This window comes from Papaver somniferum, chromosome 7, assembly GCF_003573695.1.
Source record: "Papaver somniferum cultivar HN1 chromosome 7, ASM357369v1, whole genome shotgun sequence".
Taxonomy (NCBI): domain Eukaryota; kingdom Viridiplantae; phylum Streptophyta; class Magnoliopsida; order Ranunculales; family Papaveraceae; genus Papaver; species Papaver somniferum.
Window position 1 is genome coordinate 238,190,307 of NC_039364.1, and position 24,170 is coordinate 238,214,476.

General features: G+C 42.4%; 1 pseudogene; it reads left to right on the plus strand.

The window, feature by feature from the left end:
- The first annotated feature begins 19,947 nt into the window (after nucleotides 1–19,947).
- On the plus strand, nucleotides 19,948–20,047 carry LOC113300747 (annotated as a pseudogene).
- Nucleotides 20,048–24,170: the final 4,123 nt, after the last annotated feature.

Below are 24,170 nucleotides of genomic sequence, written 5' to 3' on the forward strand. Positions count from 1 at the left end.
GGTTAACTAGATATTTGACAAGAACTTAACCTAGGTGAACTGGCTAGGTAAAGGAAACTCTCATCCATCTCCCTGCACTTCCCATCCACAATTTCTTTTCTATGTTTGTTCTGTTAGCTTCACCACAACCCTGCCCTTGGCCTTAGGCCTTGGTTCATTCTTGTTTTGTTTTGCTTTTGTTTTGTTTTTGCTGTTTAGTTCTTCCATTGCTTTTGCCTTGTTGTTTCTTCCCTGCCCTGCAACTCTGTTGCTTCTCTGGTTTGCTTCCAATTTGGCCTAGTGCCACTGTTTACCACTCCTTGTGCTGCTGTTGCTGTTGCACTTGCCCTGCAGCACTTCTCCTTTTGCTGTTGCTTTTGGCCTTGCTGTGCAGCTCTTGCTCCTGCTGCTGCTACTACCTGCTGTGCAGCTGCCCTACTGCTGCTACTGGTGCCTGCTGCTTCTTTGCCTCTGCCAAGCCTGCTGCCAAGCTGCTGCCACTTCTTCTCCTGCAGCTGCTGTGCAGACTTGCTGCTCCTGCAGCCAAGCAAAGGCCAAACCAACTGAGCCCAATTCACTTCAGTGAAGCCTAAGGCCCAGTCCTCAGTAACCAAGCCCAGTTTCTAAAACCAAAAGCCCAGAGCACAACTTGGGCTCATCAGAAGACCAAAACCAAAGCCCAAGTTCATTATTAAGGCCCAATCCAATTCAGGCTTAATCAAAAGCCTAAGTTTAAGGCCTAAGCCCATTTGCATTTCAAAGACTAACTGAGCCCAAGCTCAGTTCATTTTATTGTGAACAAACCCATTAGTACTCAAGCCCAATTTAAGCCAAAAGGCTTCTAAGCCCAAAGCAAATCTAGGAACCCAATTAGCTAAATCACTTCCAAAACACACCCGATCTCTGTGGATCGACCCGTACTTGCACGAGCTACAACCGACGACCGTGCACTTGCGGTATTACTGTAGGCCCCCGTTTTCATTGCGCTTAATTTATACACCCTTTCAAGGCCTACCAAGTTTTTGGCGCCGCTGCCGGGGATTGGTGCTGTGTTTTATCTGTGTTTTTCGTAGCTATTTTGTATTTCATTGCATAGCATTTGCATCTGCATCTGCTTCATTTCATTTGCTGTTGGACCTGCCGTTCTGAACCTGTTTTTCCTCTGCTGGGACGCCACCAAGGAAAAGAACCAAAACCCAACTGGGTTTTTGCAACAATATCAGAGCAGCTGGGCTGTGCTAAAAAGGTAAGCCTAAACCCATTCCATTGAGAGAACCCAACCTGTGGGCTTCCAAATTTTTAATTGTGGGCTTGTAATAATTAACCCAATTTTTTGGGCTTTTTATTTTTCTATTTTGGGTTTGTAATAATTTATTTGTGGGCTTGTTTGTTTAATTTGGGGGCTTGTATTTATTTTGTGTGTGCTTGTTTAAATTCTTCCATTGGACTTGTATTTTGGACTCTGGGTTTAAACCCAGCTGAGCTTATAACTGGTTGTGGACTTGTAAGTGGACCTCGAAACCAAAGTTTTAAAACAAACGTCGGGCCTTAACCAACTGGGCCAAATTAAACTTTCAAAAATTAAAACTTGGATTTTCGTAGGCCGCAGCCTTCATTTCATTAGAGGCTTGCACAGTGGGCTTGCTCCCATTTCAAAAACCAAATTTTTATTTTCTTCTTTTTATTATTTAAAAAAAAAAAAAAAAAAAAAAAAATTTACTTGCTCCCAGATTTTAAAAACCAAATTTTATTCTGCTCCCACATTAAAAACCAAAATTTTTCTTTTTCCCATTAAAACCAAATGTCTCCCGCCAAAACCAAATTTTTCCCAACAAAACCAAATTTTTCCAAAAAGTCCAATCCCTTAAAAACCAAATTTTGAGCTTAGAGCCCAATCATGTATAGATCTTTTTCTACTGTTGGGGAATACAACGAATCCCTTAGAGAACTTGCGTATGGACAAACTTCACGTTATGAACCTCCCACAGACCATGATGTCAATAGTTATAGGAATTATTATGGACATTTTCAAAGTCCCGAGCCGCAATACATGAACCCTAATGACTATTCATACATGCATCATTTATCGCAACGTGAAAATGAACATTTTGCTAGTGCCTCACTCACACAATCATCTCTGATGGATCAATTAGAAGCTCGAATCGCAGCTTTAGAAATGCAATCACATGAGGAATCTGTCACATCTAATTTTCTTAGGCAACCTGAAATCTATGCATGTCCCGCATGTGGTAGTTTAGACCACCCTGTTGAGCATTGTCATATTTTGCATAATTTTAGGCCATCAAGAGAAAATCCAATGTATGAAATGCCCATGAATTGTGAGAATGGTAGTCATTGGGACCATAATCAATCCTTTGAGGGTTGCGATCAATATTTTGTAGACCCTAATGACCATGCATACATGTACCATTCACCACAATTTGAACATGAAGAATTTTGTACTCCCATGAATTTAGACTCCACCACAGAAGCTTTAAGACTTAGTGAGCAAAACTTCGATAGATCTACATCACGAATTCAGGCATATTTAGATCAGATTTTGCTTCACCTACAAAAGGAGGAAATTCATGAGGAAATGTATGTTGTCCCTAATGAAGTGTCTAGTCCCATTCATGTAAATGATGTTGAATATGAACCTAATTTAGAGGAACATGAATTGACTAACGACACCACCACTGTTAATGAGGACCAATATGCATGCTACCATGATGATGATTATGATGATTATGATGATATGTTAGAAGAACATGAAAATATTGTGGAACCTGTTGGTTCAAAAACATATGGCTTCTCGCCCTCGACCTTCATGAATGTTGTTTTTTCTAATACTCATTGTAATTCATATGATTTTGATATTGACATGGGATTCGTACAATTATTCTGTGAAGATGAACATGACATAGGAATAGTTGAATCTTCTGTAGACACTAATATGCATGAAAATATATTTGATGTGTCTGATTCTCTACCTAGGTCACATTGTGATATTTCTCCTGATTTGCCAATGCATGAGAATGAATTTATTGATGATGTTGATGATTCTGAGTGTGAACTTGCTAAACTGTTTGATGATTGTGAGCATGTTGTGACACTTGTAGAAGACTTAGGAGATGTTGATGTGATTAGTAATGATGTGCCTATCCTCCTACACGAGTCACAATCTGTTGGCCTTCCACCCAACCTAGATTTGGTTTGTACCAACATTGTAAAACCAATTTTTCTGAAAATTCCCAACCTAGGTTTGGAACTGTGTGCTTCCCAAGTCCTCTTGGACTATTTTGCTTCTAAGTATAATACATCTGAGGAACCACAGTTGGAATTAGCATGTTTGCCCGTCCCTAGCACAGTTCATTTCGAGCTAGACCTTTTGCATGATGAACCCCCGAAACTGCGCGATTTTGTTTTCAAAATTATATCTTCTGTAAAATCCAGGTTTGGGGGTAGCTCATTTTGTTTCACAGTTTCACTTGCGTTTCTTTCCTGTTATATGTGTGAAGCTGTTGAAATGTCTACACTTTGTCTTTTGGGTTGATCCTCAACTCTTTAGATTGTTAGTGTATGGTGAATTTTTTGTATATAATCCAGTAGTTAAAATTTCTTAAAAACCCTTTTGTTCCTTTTGTATATATTTTGCTAATCCAATATGATCTCGGCTGAAATATGTTGGATTTTTGCCTTGAATAAACGGAGTTTTAATTCTGCTTTCGCCGAAATCGGGTATTCTCTCTCCTTTTACTCTACTCAGCATGTCCCTTTCCATATGTTGCATTTTAATTCTTTCCATATTTTGAAACATTGAGGACAATGTTTAGTTTAGGTTTGGGGGTATAGAGTAGATACCATGATAATTTGCCATAATTAAAAACGAACTCCTTCTTCTTTTTGAAAAAATTGAAAAATTCCAAAAATAAAAATTGAAAAATAAAAATTCAAAAAAATTAAAAAATGAAATATCATAAAAAATGGAGCTCATTTACCTTGAAATGTTGACTCTTGTGCAAATATGTAATTATTAGGAGTCTTAGTCTAGATATTTAGGCACCCTGATTCTAGCACAATTCACATAGTGATAAGAAATTTGCACGCGCACGATCTACCAATACATGTATGGCCTCGATCTTCAAGGTGTTTGATAGGAAGTTACGATTGCCAATCACTTTAGAATACTGAACGAAACTGGACTAGCTTGTTCTTTGGTTGGTTGGGATAGAAGGTGGAGGTTACATTAAGAAAAACAACCATCGAATTTAACTGGGTGCATCAAAAAGGGCTACCTCTTGCAAAGTGTCATGTAATTTTTGTTTCCTTTTGTATATGTATCAAAAGTGTATCAGTGCTTAAAAAAAAAAAAAAAAAAAAAAAAAAAAAAAAAAATCGATGTATATATTCAGAAAAATACAAAAAAACAAGTATTGTTCAATTCCATCCTCTCTTGTTCCACAAATAAAAGAGAGTAGTCAATGTAAATAAGAGTCATGTAAATAGTCATCTTTTGTTGTTTCGTTGTAATAAGCAAGGAGGGTGTATGCCATTGATGTACAACGCGAGAAATTGTGAAATACCTCCAACTCATTCACAATTCTCGTAAAGTCCGGACAGCTAGCTAGATTTCGACCTCAGTTCTTAGCCTGAGAAACTATCTCTTGGTGATTAGTAGTCATGACTTCAGATCTTTCTTTACACATGTGTAGATACACTTTACACTCTTATCACATGTCCTTATTTATTATCAGTGCTAGGATTGTGCCTTCGATAGCTAGATTGACATCTCCATTTTGCTGTGAGCTTAAACTGTTTTGCACATGTCACGTTTGATGGAATCTGAGCTTATATTTGTCCTTAGGTTTTGTAGGCACACCTCTGGTAAACCTTCACGAGACTTCAACTCGTCCACTAGGGACACTTAGTGGTTTAAAAGGCTTAGTGCATACGCTAAATGCATTCGAGAGACCAGCGACAGTGGTATAGTTAGGATTTCCTTAGGATTTCCTTAGTTTTGTTTTCACAGCGATGAAATTCCAAGCCTTCAGATTAGATGGTAGTTGAATCCAACGGTCGCTTCCTTGCTGTGCATCGAAGATTGATATCTCCGCCTTACACTACAGTACCTAACTCCATCAAGTACCGTTCGTTTCGTTGTATCCATTCATCCGACGGTCGCTCCTCGCTTGCCTCCGCATCACCGTCCGATCTACCTACCATCTTCGCATCTCGCAGCTCAGAGTCACAGAACATCAAGACTCGATACGCCCGCCTAACACCCTAGCAACCGAATCATTTAACCTCAACCAAACATGTCCTCCTTCCTCTCCATCGACCTCACCCCCTCTGCAGAGACACCATGTCCTGCCACCACCAGAACACCACCTCCACTGCCGCTTCACCACCACACTTCCACCATCATCACCCCTATCCTCCACCATCATTACCCCCTTTGTTCTAGCCTCCTATTATATAGTTTTCTCCCCTAATTTCTCTCTAAAAACCTAGGGAAGAAATCAATAAAATAGGACGAGTTGGAAAGACGTAATTGAAGCATGGGAATGGAGCAGGAGACTGAGGAGAAGAATGGGTCGAAAGAAGACTCGTCAAATCACATGTTAGGTGAGTTCAATTTCAATTCCTAATTTCTCTGTAATTTGGGGGTTTTTTCTAGAAACCCTAATTCATGTTGGAACCGTACCAGGAGAGAATTAGAGTATGGGAATGGGCTCAAATTAGACCCATGACATTAGATAAGCAGTAAACCTAATTGTACTGTTATATTGTGGCATTTTGGGAAAATGGGTGATAACCCTAATTTGATGTATTGGGTATAAAAGGGAATTGTGGGTGTTTTTGTAAGACATGCTTGGAGTAGCCAACATCCAGGACTTTCATGTCCTGTTAAATGATAATGTGTTCTGCTTAATATTGTTTCCTGTTAATTGTTATGCTCCTGTTATGTTTTTATGTTATGCTATATCCTGTTGTGTTCTGTGTGTGATTGTATTATCCATGTTATGTTTGTCTTAATTAGTTTGTGTGTTTGTTTCTACACATGAGCTTGTAAGTCCCCTGTTTAACTCACATGTTCTTATTCTGAGTTTTGATGCTTGACAACCATGAGGACTCTTAACTGCAACATGTTCTAATTCCCCACTAGGGTGAGAGAACAACTGAACCATGATGGTTAGCTATTAGGATGGTTTTTGCTGAGCTTAAAATAGCTTAGGCTAGTTAGACTCCTAAGTGCCCAACTGATTTGTGATTAGTGGTGCTGTAAGAAGACCACTAATGCTAGGGGTCAGTGGTGGCTCTAAGGAATTAATTAGCTACATTAGTTAGTAAACCACTGCCTAGTTAGTCTGTGATTGGTTGTGCCTTAAACAGACAGCCAATACTAGGGGTTAGCTAAGGCTGTAAGGTTGGTTAACTAGATATTTGACAAGAACTTAACCTAGGTGAACTGGCTAGGTAAAGGAAACTCTCATCCATCTCCCTGCACTTCCCATCCACAATTTCTTTTCTATGTTTGTTCTGTTAGCTTCACCACAACCCTGCCCTTGGCCTTAGGCCTTGGTTCATTCTTGTTTTGTTTTGCTTTTTTTGTTTTTGCTGTTTAGTTTTCCCATTGCTTTTGCCTTGTTGTTTCTTCCCGCCCTGCAACTCTGTTGCTTCTCTGGTTTGCTTCCAATTTGGCCTAGAGCCACTGTTTACCACTCCTTGTGCTGCTGTTGCTGTTGCACTTGCCCTGCAACACTTCTCCTTTTGCTGTTGCTGTTGGCCTTGCTGTGCAGCTCTTGCTCCTGCTGCTGCTACTACCTGCTGTGCAGCTGCCCTACTGCTGCTACTGGTGCCTGCTGCTTCTTTGCCTCTGCCAAGCCTGCTGCCAAGCTGCTGCCACTTCTTCTCCTGCAGCTGCTGTGCAGACTTGCTGCTCCTGCAGCCAAGCAAAGGCCAATCCAACTGAGCCCAATTCACTTCAGTGAAGCCTAAGGCCCAGTCCTCAGTAACCAAGCCCAGTTTCTAAAACCAAAATCCCAGAGCACAACTTGGGCTCATCAGAAGACCAAAACCAAAGCCCAAGTTCATTATTAAGGCCCAATCCAATTCAGGCTTAATCAAAAGCCTAAGTTTAAGGCCTAAGCCCATTTGCATTTCAAAGACTAACTGAGCCCAAGCTCAGTTCATTTTATTGTGAACAAACCCATTAGTACTCAAGCCCAATTTAAGCCAAAAGGCTTCTAAGCCCAAAGCAAATCTAGGAACCCAATTAGCTAAATCACTTCCAAAACACACCCGATCTCTGTGGATCGACCCGTACTTGCACGAGCTACAACCGACGACCGTGCACTTGCGGTATTACTGTAGGCCCCCGTTTTCATTGCGCTTAATTTATACACCCTTTCAAGGCCTGCCAATGGCGTGGCCGAATATGTGAATGTATCTCTGTGGCGTGCTTTTGGGGTCTTTGATGCACGTTTACGACTTCACGTTGAGAAATTCTTGCGTCTCGTAAAACTTCGACAGTGATGATATTGAAATCCGAAAATTACTTGGTTGAGGGAAGTGCAGGTATCCCATTGTGGTAGTCCCCATGTGTAATTATCCTGAGCCTATTTTCTCGTGGAAGATGTGATTCTGCTGCATTCACTGTTAAGGTGGTGACTGCGTTTAGGCTTCTAAACATGAAGGAGGCTTCAGTCCCCAAGTGTAGCCTACTTTAATTGCGTCTCCTTGTATCCACGCCTATGGTATTTGATAATCTTATCATATTCTCCTGGATGTGATGCTGGGATGCTTAGAATATCACATGGACGAAACATTCTGGATAACGAAGAGGTAGAAGTGAGAGAGTTATGTCGTTAATCGTGGCTCCCTATGTCTCTTCAATAAAAATGTTTCAGCCGCGTCTCTGGAGTTATCTCATGAATGCTTGATTGTTGTCGGGGATGGACCATGATGAGCAGTCCCCAGTCGCACTTCTCTTTGGTTACTGAAGTTGTTTTCTCTGAGTTGGCTTGGAATCCGTCTCGACCTCTTAAAGTGTTGCAGGCACCTTCTAGACAGAGAGGTGATGATATTCTTACGCTACACCTTTGTAGGGTGGATGACCTTGTCGTAGCTATGACTTTTTGGTTGACCGTGTCTTCTGAGCTTTGACAGTGAAGGATCCTGTGTAGAGCCTCAGTCCCCAAGCGTGGTTTACGTGTTTCCATCTTGTATGGTCGGTGAGTTTACCACGATAAAGACATCATCTTGTATCCGTATTGGTGGCTCTATTACTTCTTCCACGTGAAACTAAAATATGGAGAAGTATGGATTACCTTTGTAGTGGTTGTTGCTATGGTAAAGCTCTGGATGGTATCGACAAACGAGAAGCAACAGTTCTTGGCAGCAGATGTGATCAGAAGAGACTACATCGTCGTGAAAACCAAAATAGGTTGGTTGGAATTGCATGGGAGTCCATGTAAGCAAAGGGATTGGCTGGATGTGTAAGAGAGTAAAACTGTCCATGAAAACGAGCTTTGGCGGGATGAGACAAAAGGTGGCCACAACTATGAACCTTGGCTGGGTGCAATCAAGATCCTTGATAGGGATGAGTGTGGTGGATACGGGCACAAACCTTGGAAGGAAGGAGTGGCGTTGAAGCGGCTTTGGCTCCTGGAAAGGACACTGAAGCGTCTCCTGGAGCGAATGTTGAAGCGGTTTCTGGAGCGAACATTGAAGCGACTTCTGGAGCGAACGTTGAAGCGGCTGCTGAAGCGAACGTTGAAGCGGTTGGTGGAGCGAACATTGAAACGGCTTCGGAAGCGAACGTTGAAGCGGTTGGTGGAGCGAACGTTGAAACGGTTTCTGGAGCGAATATTGAAGCGTCTGCTAAAGCGAACTTTGAAACGGCTTCTGAAGCGAACGTTGAAGCGGCTTCTGGAGCGAACGTTGAAGCGACTTATGGAGAGAACATTGAAGCGGCTGCTGAAGTGAACGTTGAAACGGCTTCTGAAGCGAACGTTGAAGTGGCTGGTGGAGCGAACGTTGAAACGTTTTCTGGAGCGAACGTTGAAGCGGCTCTTGAAAGGAATGTTGAAGCGGCTCAAATAGTGCTGGTTGGAAAGTCGTGGTTTCTCCTCATGGGAAAGAATATGTTTCTTCTGTTTTATTTTCCCTTGCAACTCTCAGATCTTGACGGTTACAATGTTGAAGTCGGAGGCCACGTCAATCAGCGTGCTTTCAAACTCGATATCCTTCGAGTGAGCAGTGGTTAGGAGTCCCCAGTTTCATCTATCAATCGTGTTTTCCAAGAGTGGTTGGGGTTTGGGAACGACTTCCCTGGCTGGAAAAAGCTACTTTCGATTTTGTGGACAGGGTCCCTAGAAATCATGCAGCTCCTGACGGGAAGAGGGTCGCTGTGAACTCAGGAGGATTGTTGATTTTCTTTTCCTCGATTTTGGAGAAGTCGTTCCTTATCCTAACTGTAATGAAATTAGATTGTTGATTCCTCTCTAACGGACGTTCAGGAGAAAAACAGGCCTCTTCATTTATAAAGGTGCGTCCTGCTGAGGTTTTAACGCCATGAGAATTAAAAGTGCTCCTCATTGGCTATGGTTGGAGTGGTTCTTGCGGTAGCCGCTCCATTAGCGTCTTGAGGAAAGTGAGTACCTTCTTCTGAGTTGAAGCCATGTATGTCCGAGCCTTAACAAGAACTTCCTATCTTTCCATCAAATCAACAATGGTAATAGGAGGTTGGCTTCCTCTAGTTCCTCCAGTTTCTCGTCCCGATGGTGCAGCGGTGGCAGCTCTGGTGATCGGAGGTGTAACGCATGAGGAAACGTTTCCTGCGCCGCTGGTGGTGTTGGTCATGCTGAGATGTGGTAAATTGATGCCACTGGAAGGGACGTTGATACCAACGATGTTCTCAGCGCTGGTGGCATCGGGTCTTGTTGCTGATCCGAATCTAAGCTCTACCATCTTGAAATTGGAATTGAAAAAATGAAATTGAAAATTGATATTGCAATCGAGAGATTAATCTCCCACTGTGGTCGCCAATTGTTTGTGGGTGAAAACTATTTCTGCTGATTTTGGTAATTTTGGGTGTGTGGATGAGAAACGAATCTAAACCCTAAACAATGCATATAGTTTTGGTACCTTGGAGTTTACTACCTTAGGTGATATTGGTATTGAAACTATAGAATTTTTTTTACGATTAAAAAATTACATAGCTAGACATGACGCTAATATTAAAGTTCGTAATTTTATTTTCATTAGATTAGATTTAGTTATCCAAAAAGGGGTTGGAGTACAACTTGTTGCTCGGCTACCAACTGTTTTCATGTAATCTTCTTTCTTTAATAAATTTTTTTTTTTAAATTGAAAAAAAAAATATGTAAAAATAGTTTAAAATTTAAAGGGTAGAAACGTAAATTAAACTAGTAAGGGTAGGTTAGTACTTTTACCATATGTAGACACCTTTTATCCTTTGTCCCTATATGGGAATAAGTAAGTCGCCCTTAAAAATGCCAGTTGTTTGTGGGTGAAAACTGTTTCTGCTGATTTTTGTAATTTTGGGTGTGTGGATAAGAAACGAATCTAAACCCTAAACAATGCATTGCACAGGAGTACTTTTGATTCGAGAGATCAATCTGTACAATCCTTGCCTAAACCAAGAAATAGTCGTTCCAGGCTTGCTTCGGTCAAAAAGTGAAGGAGAAGGGTTGGTCTTAGGGAGGAAGCGAAGAGAGTGTTGAGACCAAAATGGTTAATTCTGAAGATGTGGCTTGTTTTATGACTTGTATCATAAAGTGGAACTAGCTTGTAGAGTGAAAAGCTATCAGTTCTTGGTGATTTCTGGATACTATGTTGTTGCCGACCAAAAACTTGTTGTTTGATGGAAATAGGTGAAGCCTATTCATACAAGTCATTTTTAAACGTACCCTGGTCTCGTAGGAAGTGAGAACGATTAGGAGATGGAAGAGTGGAGTAACGTATAACCGTCAGAAACCCATGCTTCCATGATGAAGGAAGTGGATCCATTTACACCTTTTTACTTCTTGCATCCACTAATTGTCCCGCTTCATAACACTTTCTTATTAGGGCATATTGCACGCCGCACGCTGTAAACCGCCAGACCAATACCCTGATGAGTATCCCCCAGTTTGTGACATGTTTGATGTCTCGAGTGTTTTCGTGGAAAACGTGTACCAGGTTGCTATGTGCTGCAAGTCAAAGTCAAGAGTCTTGCCGCAGGAAAATAACATGTGATGCTATTAGCCAGGTCTTGGATGGTCGCCTAAAACTTGCCACAAGTCCGTCAGTTTGGTGGTGAACTTGGATGGCTGAGATTGCATCTCATGAGGAAGGGTAGCCGTTGATTATGGCTACCTTCTGTTGGCGCCTGGTAATGGCACAGTGGCGTTTTTGGTGTATGCCAGTGGCACTGCGGCATGACTGGTATAGCTCGTGCATGCCAGTGGCAAAGTAGTGCAAGTGGCACCTGGCATAGCCATGGCCACGAGATTTAAGCGGCTGGTCACCTAAAACTTGCCACAAATCTGTCAATTCGGTGGCGAATTTGGATGGTTGAGATTGCATCTCATGAGAAAGGATGGCCATTGATTATGGCCATATATTGTTGTATAGCAAAGTGGCACCATAGGCATAGTGGCGTCTGGCGTAGCCATGGTACAGCGGCATGCCAGTGACGTAGCCGTGGCAGCTGTTTTGGCATATTGGTGTTAGACCCAAATATTGCTCTGGAAACATTGGCCCTGTTGCTATGTTAAACTTAAGGCCTTAGGAGAATCACTTAACCTAATTGACATGGAGACTTTATCTAAACTAGAGTTTGGTGTATCGAAACCTTAATTAGCACGTGCGCTGCGGCACGGTGGCGTGGCTGACATTGCTGGCGCATGCCAGTGGCACGATGATGCAAGTAGCGCCTGGCGTAGCCATGGATGCTAGATTTTGTCCCATTGGTGTTAGACCGAAATGTGGCGTGGCAACATTGGCATTTTTACCACATCAATCCCAATGCTCTGGGGAACGTTACTTGGCTTGTTTGGCATAGCAACTTTGCCTAAATTAGGGTTTGGCATGCCGAAACCCTAATTGGTGTGTGTGGCATGCGGACGCGGCATGGCGACACTTTTTGTGCAAATGGTGCCATAGTTGTGCCAAAGGAACTATAGCAAGGTCATGGCGTGGAAACGACCACAGAAGTAAGGATTGTAGTGGGTGGCTATGATATGACGCCATTCCTAGAGCTTCCTGGGTCCCACACGGCTTGTGGCATGTTGTGGGGTCGAAGTGGCATAATTTGTGCCACGACTGGAAATTAGGGCTTTGGTTAATGTAGAGTCGTGCTTCTGACTAGAAAACCCTAATTTAAGCTTATCACGGCGTTGGCCACGAACATGAGGTAGGTTAGCACGCAGGGCGCTATTTATGGCATGTTTTAGCATGCTGCCACAAAGTGGCATGTTAGCATGCCGCTCATCTCATTGGCGCAACATGGCACGTTTGGCATGTTGGCGCGGTTTTTGGAAAGCCAATTGGCTTCGTGACCATCTGGCGCAGTTTCCCCTTATTAACACTGTGGCAAGTTTAGAGCAACCTGATTGGTCAGAAAAGAGGGTCGTCCAAGCATGGGTGTGGATACACTTCTGGTGTGAGTGTGGCAGCTTTAGAGCGACCTGATTGGTCGATAAAAAATGGGGTCGGCAAGTATGGGCCCAGCCACAACTTATGTGCGTGTGGCGAGTTTAAGGCGAAATGATTGGTCGAGGGAAATAGGGTCGGTTTAGGATGGGGCGTGACCGATAGCAAATGGCGCCGGCTGGCTTACTGCATGGCCATGCCTCTCTTTGCTGCTGCTCCTATCCTGCGGCTCTTTGTTTTCTGATTTTGGGAAAGATTTTGCACCTACTAATCCAAGGAAAATTAATCACCTAGTTTTCCTAGGCTTGATTTCGACAAGCAAGGTCTGATATACTACCCAAGGCGCAAAACCCTAACTTTTGCAAATTAGTCAGGGTAATTGATTGAATTTTATGTGTTGACGCAGAGTTCTTTTAAGTTCATTTCCAGAGAGCAGCATGCTTTCTGATTGAATACCTTATGCAAAAACCTTATCCTTGATACTTGGAAATTCGTGTTACTCTGCTGCGAGTGAACACAAATTGTCATGCCATATCAACATTAAGGGTTCAGCCGGGGAACATAGCACAGAAAGCATTCAAAGAAACTTATATTAAGTGAATATAGGCAAGGTGCCAAAATTTACAAAATATCTGGGATTGTTGCCACATGCACCATTCTGGATAAATTTCATAAGAAAATATTGAGTTGCTCAATAAATGTGTCGGTGAAGAGGTTGAACACTCATCACTTTTACATGGTTCTGTCTCTTTGCAGAGTGACGGCCTATTAAATGCAGGGTTTTACAATTTTAACCCTGAACTAAAGCCCACTATCAACATTAAGTCCCTGGCTTATCACGTAACAATGACATTGTTGCGGGGTAAGCATGAGATGATGACAGACAAGAGTAAAACCGAAAGGTCAAGACGTAAAGAGATTGCCAGGGAAATTCAACTAACCTTTGGCGAAAGGCATGGGGAATCCGTGATCCTTGCATTGGCGACTCTGCATAATTCCGGCTTGGCTAAAGGGTGCTGGTGTTGGCACTGGAATTCTGGCTACTGATCGGCAGATATAGCGTTGCAACTTGGTCCGCGAATCGCTGGATGGCGCTAGCTGGCTAGGTCACAGAACGTATGGAGATGGCGCTTGGCTTCAGTCCGTGGAATGATGGAAACTGGCTTCAGTCCGCGGAATGGTGGAAACTGGCTTCAGGAATGGTGGAAACTGGCTTCAGTCCGTGGAATGGTGGAAATGACGCTTGGATTATGTCCGTGGAATGGTGGAAACGGCGTTGCAACTTTGGCCACGGAACACTAATGCTGGCGCTGCAACTTTGGCCACAGACTATTGATGTTGGCGCTTGGGGCGTTGGCGTTGGCTTGACCACAAAGTGCTGGAGCCATGAAGCGTTGGCGCTGTCTTGACCACGGAGTGCTGGAGCCATGGAGCGTTAGCGCTGGCTTTACCATGGATTGTTGTAGCCATGGAGCGTTGGCGCTCGATTGGCCACGGAGTGCTGGATCCATGGAGCATAGATATTAGCACATGTCTTGTTTGTCTATGGAGCATGAGTATGGTGCGCCCAGTCATCTATTCCCGTTCATGGATCAAGGAGAAATCCTTCTTCTATTATAACCCTAGAAACTCTGTTCGTATGAATAGGGGTGTCGACCCTCTTCTGTTTTTTGTTTCTCGTCCGGCTCTGTGCTTTCGTCTACATCGTTTGTCTCCTCTTCGTCGTTTGTTAGCGGTGGTAGAGCGAGCATTAACGGCAACAAAGAAATCTCCAATAGTTATAATCAGCAGCAAGGCGAGCCAGGAGAACTCAAGGTAGGTGCTCTCGCATGTAGCCACCCAACAGTACCATCAATCTTCTCCAGAATGTGTACTGAGGTTCTAACTCCAGAAGAATGAGTATCTAACCTCTCCAATGGATTTTAAAATTTACAAACTCCATTACACTCTTGGGATGAATGGATGAAATATATGCTCGGCAATGGTCAAGTCAGGGATAATCTTGGAGATTGTGGTTGCGTTGTTGGTCGAAATCTTCTGGAACCATTGGGCAAAATAGATGAGTTTAGAGGCGCTCCGTTGCCGATGTGCTTCTACCAGGACTTCATTCCAAGCAACATCATTTGAACCATCTTCTGAATCTTGGACTATTGTATGGAATGGGATGCGTTGAGAAGTCCCCAGTTATACTTCTGTTATATCCGATGGCATGGCCGAATATGTGAATGTATCTCTGTGGCGTGATTTTGGGGTCTTTGATGCACGTGTACGACTTCATGTTGAGAAATTCTTGCGGCTCGTAAAACTTCGACAGTGATGATATTGAAATCCGAAAATAACCTGGTTGAGGGCAGTGCAGGTATCCCATTCTGGTAGTCCCCATGTGTAATTATTGTGAGTGTATTTTCTCGTGGAATATGTGCTTCTGCTGCATTCACTGGTAAGGTGGTGACTGCGTTTAAGCTTCTAAACATGAAGGAGGCTTCAGTCCCCAAGTGTAGCCTACTTTAATTGCGTCGCTTTGAATCCACGCCTATGGGATTTGATAATTTTATCATACTCTCCTGGATGTGATGATGGGATGATTTGAATATGACATGGACGAAACATTCTGGATAACGAAAAGGTAGAAGTGAGAGAGTTATGTCGTTAATCGTGGCTCCCTCTGTCTCTTCAAGAAAAATGTTTCAGCCGTGTCTCTGGAGTTATCTCATGAATGCTTGATTGTTGTCAGAGATGGACCGTGATGAGCAATCCCCAGTCCCACTTCTCTTTGGTTACTGAAGTTGTTTTCTCTGAGTAGGCTTGGGATCCGCCGCGGCATCTTAAAGTGTTGCAGGCACCTTCTAGACAAAGAGGTGATGATATTCTGACGCTACACCTTTGAAGGGTGGATGACCTTATCGTGGCTATGACTTTTTGGTTGACCGTGTCTTCCGAGCTTTGACAGTGAACGAATCCCGTGTAGAGCCTCAGTCCCCAAGTGTGGTTTACATGCTTCCATCTTGTATGGTCGGTGAGTTGACCATGATAAAGACATCATCTTGCATCCGTACTGGTGGCTCTATTACTTCTTCCACGTGAAACTAAAATATGGAGAAGTATGGATTACCTTTGTAGTGGTTGTTGTTATGGTAAAGCTCTGGATGGTATCGACAAACGAGAAGCAACAGTTCTTGGCAGCAGATGTGATCATAAGAGACTACATCGTCGTGGAAACTGGTATCTCTCTAAAAGGACCTACAAACTAATACCGCAAGTGAACGGTGTCGATTGTAGCTTGTGTAAATACGGGTCGAATCCACAGGGACTAGGGTGTGAGTTGAAGTTTCCTAAACTATTTTCTAAGCTTAACAGAGAACAAATGCAGTGATAAAGAAACAAAGGCAGTGAGCCAAAGGAAGTGAAGATGATTACAGCTACAGATGGTAGACTAGGAGGATACTAAGGCATTTGATTCCACATCTTGATCCTAAACTAAGGAAGTTCTTATGCAAGCTATGTCTTGTTCTTTCAGGGAAGACTACAATGAGTGATTTACTAACTAACCTTGCTAACTTACCCCTAGCATCAACTGTCTTCTTACAGCACAGCTGATCACAGGCTTGTTCGCTCAACCAGTTAACTATCAATTCTAAGGCAATCTCTATAGTGGATTGAATTCTTAACTATTGACTAGATACACTCCTAGCATCAACTGTCTTCTTACAGCACAACTGATCACAAGTGAGTTAACCCAAGTAGCAATTCATCAATCCTAAGGCAGTTAAATCATTCCAAGACAATACATTACAGTCCTTCAAATGGACTGATTTCTTAACCACAGTCACAACTTCACCCCTAGCATCAGCTGTCTTCTTACAACACATCTGATCACAGGTGAATTAGCTCAAATGGCTAATTATCAGTCCTACTTCAGTTTAAACATCACAAGAACAATAACATGTATACTAACTATCCTAGCATGCAATCAAGAGTTTCATCTAAGCCCTAGCAAGTAAATTAGAACATACTAGACATGGTGAACAAATACAATTGAAATTTACAAAATAATTTAAACTAAGAACTAACCCTTGAGGCACTGGCTATTCCAGTCCTCTTGGGTGAAGCACTGGCTAGCCCAGGCATGCCCCATTACAACACCCAGAGACCCCTATTTATACATACAAGCTATAATCAAAGAATCCCCAAATCAGTACCACATCAGCAAAATTAGGGTTTGCTGAAAAATACAATTAAAATCAAAATTGGCTAACCTAATCTACTGATAACAACCCTACTACGTGATCCATACTTCAATTTAGACATACAATCGATTTCCCCAAAAAATCCCCAATGTCAGAAAAATTAGGGTTTGATAAAAAAATCTTACCTAATCTCTGAAAATGATTATGACTCTTCACCCATGCCTCTATTCCTCTTCCTGCGTCTTCTCTTGTTTTTCCCATGCCCTAATTGCTTTTCTAGCTCATCTATTTCACCAACCCCTAACCTAGGGTTCCTGTGAGAGGAAAAGATCGAGTAATTGATGTTATAGAAAGCTAGAGGAGTAGGGGAAGAGTGGGTTTCAGTTGGTAGGAGTCATGATGTCTTTGGTGAGAGTTGTGGTGGTGGCAGAGGCGGACATGGTAGTGGTTGAGGCGGACATGGATGTTGCAGAAAGAAGAGGGGAAGAAGAAGGAAAGAGAAGGTCGATGGCGTTATAGCTTAGGGTATGTTTGTTTGGGTGTAATAGACCTAGGTGTTAGGGTGTGTGTCGGGAACATCAAGATTTGATGTCTTGCGAATATGAGCCGTGGGATAATATCTTCTGGAACGGATCTAACGGCGATATGGAGACAGATCATGAGCGACCGTTGGATGCAAAAATACAACGAAACTGACGGCTCAAGATCGAGTAAGGTGCTGTGGTGTTAAACAGGAGCTTCAGACTTTGATGTACTGGCGATGCTGCGACCGTAGGATGCTGAGATGATCCAATCTGACGGCTAGAAAGGGGAACGGGTATGGATATAGGAAATTGATTTGGGTGAGGATTTTGGGACTTGGGTATGCCAAGCCCATATCTTCTTTAAGAACAATTCTTCCTCTTCAAGCCCACTTCTAGCCTTTTGGTCTTGTGCACAACATTCTTCGCAGCTTCCTTGTGTGATTCCTCTTGGCTTCCACCACTTTTCTGCTCTTTTTGCTCCACAATTCATCCAAGCTTTATTTAGTACCTAAAAATACAAAATTAATTAATAAAAATATTTATTCTTGAAAACAATGAAAATACAGAATATGGGATAAAATGTAGAATTAATGCACAAAAGATGAGTTAAATGCCAAGAAAAATATATACAAATATGCACTTTTTAGCACTCATCAGAAACCAAAATAGGTTGGCTTGAATTGCATGGGCGTCTATGGAAGCAAAGGGATTGGCTGGATGCGTAAGCGAGTAAAACTGTCTACGAACACGAGCTTTGGCGGGATGAGAAAAAAGGTGGCCACAACTATGAACCTTGTCTGAGTACAATCACGATCCTTGACAGGGAGGAGTGCGGTGGATACGGGCACAAACCTTGGAAGGAAGGAGTGGCATTGAAGTGGCTTTGGCTCCTGGAGATGACACTGAAGCGGCTCCTGGAGCGAAATTTGAAGCGGCTTCTGGAGCGAACGTTGAAGCGGCTTATGGAGAGAACGTTGAAGCGGCTGGTAGAACGAACGTTGAAACGGTTTGTGGAGCGAACGCTGAAGCGGCTGCTGAAGCGAACTTTGAAACGGCTTCTGAAGCGAACGTTGAAGCGGTTTCTGAAGCCAACGTTGAAGCGGTTTCTGAAGCGAACGTTGAAGCGATTTCTGGAGCGAACGTTGAAGCGGCTTCTGGAGCGAACGTTGAAGCGGCTGCTGAAGCGAACGTTGAAACGACTTCTGAAGCGAACATTGAAGCGTCTGGTGTAGCGAACGTTGAAACGGTTTCTGGAGCGAACGTTGAAGGGGCTCTTGGAGGGAATGTTGAAGGGGCTCAAATTGTGCTCGTTGGCAAGTCGTGTTTTCTCCTCATGGGAAAGAATACGTTTCTTCTGTTTGATTTTCCTTTCCAACTCTCAGAATCTTGACGGTTACAATGTTGAAGTCGGAGGCAGCGTCAATCAGCATGCTGTCAAACTCGACATTCTACGAGTGAGAAGTGGTTAGGAGTCCCCGATTTTATATATCAATCGTGTTTTCCAGGAGGGGTTGGGGTTTGGGAACGGCTTCCCTGGCTGGAAACAGCTGCTTTCGATTTTGTGGACGGAGTCCCTAAAAATCATTGCAGCTCCTGACGGGAAGAGGGTCTCTGTGAACTCGGGAGAATTGCTGATTTTCTTTGCCTCAATTTTGGAGAAGTCATTCCTTATCCTCACTTTGATGAAATTGGATTGTTGATTCCTCTCCAACGGACGTTCACGAGCAAAACGAGCCTCTTCATTTATAAAGGTGCGTCCTGTTGAGGTACTGACGCCGGGAGAATTAAAAGTGCTCCTCATTGGCTCTGGTTGGCGTGGTTCCTGCGGTAGCCGCTCCGTTAGCGTCTTGAGGAAAGTGAGCACCTTCTTCTGAGTTGACGCCATGTCTGTCCGAGCCTTAGAAAGAACTTCCTGTCTTTCCATCAAATCAACAATGGTAATAGGAGGTTGGCTTCCTCTGGTTCCTCCAGTTTCTCGTCCCGATGGTGGAGCGGTGGCAGCTCTGGATCTGGTGATCGGAGGTGTAACTCCTGAGGGAACGTTTCCTGCGCCTCTGGTGGTGTTGGTCATGCTGAGACGTGGTAAATTGATGCCACTGGAAGGGACGTTGATACCAAGGACGTTCTCAGCGCTGGTGGCATCTGGGCTTGTTATTGATCCAGATCTAAGCTCTACCATCTTGAAATAGGAATTGAAAAAATGAAATTAAAAATTGAAAATTGAAAATTGATATTGCAATCGAGAGATTAATCTCCTTTTGTGGTCGCCAATTGTTTGTGGGTGAAAACTGTTTCTACTGATTTTGGTAATTTTGGGTGTGTGGATGAGAAACGAATCTAAATCCTAAACAATGCACTGCACGGGAGTACTTTTGATTCGAGAGGTCAATCTGTACAATCCTCTGCTTAGAAGAATTGTTTTCTGGGGTCCCCTATTACTTTCCCATTGTTGGGTCTTTTCGGCGATTTCATGCAAATATGTCTTCGCATCATCAACTGTTTGGTTTTCAAACCCACTTGTACACAAAGATTCTACTGTGGTTGTAGTGAGATAATCTAAACCCTCATAAAGGATCTGAACTAACCTAACCTTTTCTAAACCATGATGAGGACATTGGTCTAATAGATCATTGAACCTTTCCAAATACCTTTACAAGGATTCTCCCTCCTGTTGAGAAAATGTGCAGATTTGCGTCCTAATAGACGATGTTTTGTGCCTAGGGAAAAACTTGTTCAAAAATGCAGATGTAAGTTTTTCATATGTTTCAATTGATCCGGAAGCCAAACTATATAGCCACGATTTGGCTTTATCTTTCAAGGAAAAGGGGAATAACCTGAGTTTCAAAGCATCATCATCAAGGTTTCTAATTTTTAGGGTACTACAAATTTCCTCAAAGTCCCTAACATGGAAATAGGGGTTTTCATTTTCTTTCCCTAAAAATATTGGGAGCAACTGTACGGTTCCAGGCTTAAGTTCATAATTTGCTTCAGTTTCAGATAACCTGATACACGAGGGACGAGTAGTCCTAGTAGGGTTCAACAAAGCTTTCAAAGTTGCCATTTCTGGCACTATTGGAATATCAGGGATTTTCTCCTCAAACAGACGTTCAAAAACGGAATCTTCAAGAATCGGGCTTTCTAAATTGAGGTAATCGAGACGCTTAGAACTACTAGGTTTCTCTTTTTAAAATATACCAAGGGCGTCTCTTTTACGTTCAGGCATGCAAAAGAATAAGGAAGGGGATTCTATTCAATCACAAAGCAAGGCTGACTCAACCAAATCAAAACTATTGATTTCTAGCAAACAAAAAGCATGATGGCTCCACTTAGATTGTTTCTAGACCAGCTTATATTCTTTCAAAAAGGAACTCGTTACAATATGAGCAAACCCCTCTAGAATCAATCCGAGTCAAAGTAAGTTGAATAGAGGCGAGGGAAGCTCGATGGAGCTTTGATACCCAAGGCCTCACCGGTATTACAAGGCGGCGCAGTCACGCATTCAACTCACAGAAACCATCATGAACTTCGAAGTATGCTCAAAAGAGTAACCAATGTTTTTCGAACGACTTTTCTATTAAGCTCATTACCCTATAGGTCTCGTTCTAGTCAAAATTTTAAGCTTAGGTTTGCGTTTGGTTTCGTTTTCCTAAGGCGGGCAAGAAGAGAACGGTGATGAAATTCGAACCCTTATCTTGTATGGACAGTCCTTGCCATTTACTAGGAAATTAAAGAAGTCGTTTTCAAGTCCTCGGCATATATGCAACCGAAGGAATACAGTAAACCCGCTGACAGGAGATTCGCGGGTGTTTAGAATCTTACCTCCCGTTCCAGACGGGGGATGAATCAGTTGTAGTCGACTCGGGCCACGACTCCTATGTCATGTACGAACCCGAGGGGCCGAGGAAATATCGTAATCGTCGTCCTTCTCTGCACATAGTTTATATTTAAACTACCCTTCCGTAGGGTTTAAAATAATGTCCCAAAGTTTAAAATCCAAAGTGTCCAAAAAGAAAAGAAAATTTACAAAAATTAAAAATAAACCCTAATACAGTTTTTTCTAAAAAAGGAAGAAATAAACAAAATCCTAAAAATTAAACAAAAATAAAATTATCTTCTTTTCAGTTCTTTTCGCTTTGTCTCTTGTTTCAATCCCCAATGTCTTTAGTCTCCAATTTCTTTTTGATTCAAAACCTGCAATAAATAGACAAATACCCAAAAACGTAAAATAGAACAAGAAGAATAAAACTAAAAACAAAAATAAAACCTATAATAAATCTAAAACCCTAACCTAAACACAAATCCGCGTCGGCGGCGCCAAAAATTGATGTAGTATTTCAAGTGGTAGTAAAGTTGTCGTTCACTCAGACTTGTGAAGATTCGATTTTAGATTCAAACTGAATAGAAAACTTAAGAAGTTGTTGTTATCAAGATTATAAAAAGCACCGAGACTCAGGATTCCACCATTGACCAATTAAGTGATTTAATCTAATCAATATTCATGCAATTCTTTGCGTTTAAAGTGATTCTAATATATTGCCTCTAGTAAATTTTTGAAGTAACAATTGTATACATCAAGCATGAAACATCAAAAGTCTTAAACTAAGAATGCTCCATCAAAACGGATCACAATCATTCAATAAAAATCAATTTTCCAATATTAGTTCCATGCAAATAATCATAAAAGAAATTGCAAGAATTAATTAAAATAGAAATATACCACTTTTAATGGAACAATGGCTTCCTCCGTCGCCTCGGCTAAGGGGTTTAGCTCCTCATATTATTCACATACTCAAAATAGGTTTTCATAGCTCAAAAGGGTGAAAAACAAGAGAAAACTAGTTAAGCAGACAGTTTGCAACGGTTTATGGACGTTACAAACTGACTGTTACAGAGAACTGTTGCAATAAACTGTTACAGGAAACGACAGAAGGCGTATGTTGTAGAATAAAAGACTGTCCCGAGGAGTCTAATGTTCTTCGTGTTCTTCCTTCTACACCAGCAGAACTCGATTTCCTGCAACTCCTCCTGTTGATCTCTTTCATGTTCTAAACTTCCCCTAACTTCTCCTAAACTTGCCTCCCATTATTTGGGACTCGAGCACGCCTTTTATACACATCCAAACCCTCTATAACCCGATTAATTCTCTGTTTTCCTTCCGTGCAAGTCACGGCAATAATTTCTTCCCAAAATTGTTTCACGCGTTTCTGAGCTTTCAAACTTATCTCAACCTCTTCCTTAGATATATATGTATCTTTGGGAAGGATATACCTCTTTTAATATCCCTAGAACTCCCAAAAATAGCTCCAACAGCAAACCGTGTATAACTTGACTTCTATTTCTTTTTCCGGCTATTCTAGCCAATTTGGGTTCAAACAAAAGACTTCACCAGGCCTGTTTAGGCCTAGGGAGTAAACCAAATCAATTTCAGCCATTGAATCGCTCGGGAACTCGATCAAATCATCACCCAAAAATCATGCAGACGTGATGAATATTTTCCCGCCAAAATTTTTTATTTGAATTTGGGAAGAAAGTGACCTCCCCCTTATCTGTGGCTGGTCTCCCTTTAGAAGCTGCCTGGAAATGGGTGTTGTGGACAAATTTGGGTGCTGAGGATAAATTTGGGCTATACATATCCTAGGTGTTCCTTAGCCAATTCTGGGGTCTGTTTAGCAACTGTCCTCCGGGATTCTCCGCGCAACTTTTTGAGCCGATTTTTCCACACATGTTTATTTCTCCAAAAACACCTACAAAAACATAAAATAACCAAATTAATACAAAATCGAGCACTATCAATATATACAATTGAGATCAAAATAGACACATAAATGCGTCTATCAGTGGATCCGTTTACACCCGTTACTTCTTGCCGCCACTAATTGTCCCGCTTCATGACACTTTCTTATAACGGGCGTATTGCGGGCTGCACGCTGTAAACCTCCAGACCAATACACTGATGAGTATCCCCCAGTTTGTGACATGTTTGATGTCTCGAGTGTTTTCGTGGAAAACGTGTAGCATGTGATGTTATTAGGCACGTCTTGGCTGGTCGCCTAAAACGTGCCACAAGTCCGTCAGTTTGGTGGCGAACTTGGATGGCTGAGATTGCATCTCATGAGGAAGGGTAGTCGTTGATTATGGTCATATATTATTGTATAGCAAAGTGGCGCCATTGGCATAGTGGCGTCTAGCGTAGCCATAGCATAAAGGCATGCCAGTGGCGTAGCCGTGGCATCTGTTTTGGCATATTGGTGTTAGACCCAAATATTGCTCTGGCAACATTGGCCCTGTTGCTAAGTTAAACTTAAGGCCTTAGGAGAATCACTTAACCTAGTTGACATTGCGACTTTAGCTAAACTAGGGTTTGGCGTATCGAAACCTTAATTAGCACGTGCGTTGCGGCACGGTGGTGTGGCTGACATAGCTGGCGCATGCCAGTGGCACAATAATGCAAGTAGCGCCTGGTGTAGCCATGGCCGCTAGATTTTGGCCCATTGGTGTTAGACCTGAAATGTGGCGTGGAGACATTGGCCTTGTTACCACATCAATCTCAATGCTCTGGGGAACGTTACTTGGCTTGTTTGGCATAACAACTTTTCCTAAATTAGGGTTTGGCATGTTGAAACCCTAATTAGTGTGTGTGGCATGCGGACGCGGCATGACGACACTTTTTGTGCAAACGGTGCCATACCTGTGCCAAAGGAGCTATAACAAGGCTATGGTGTGGAAACAGCCACAGGAGTAAGGATTGTCGTGGGTGGCTATGATATGGCGCCATTCCTAGGGCTTCCTGGGACCCACACGGCATGTGGCATGTTGTGGG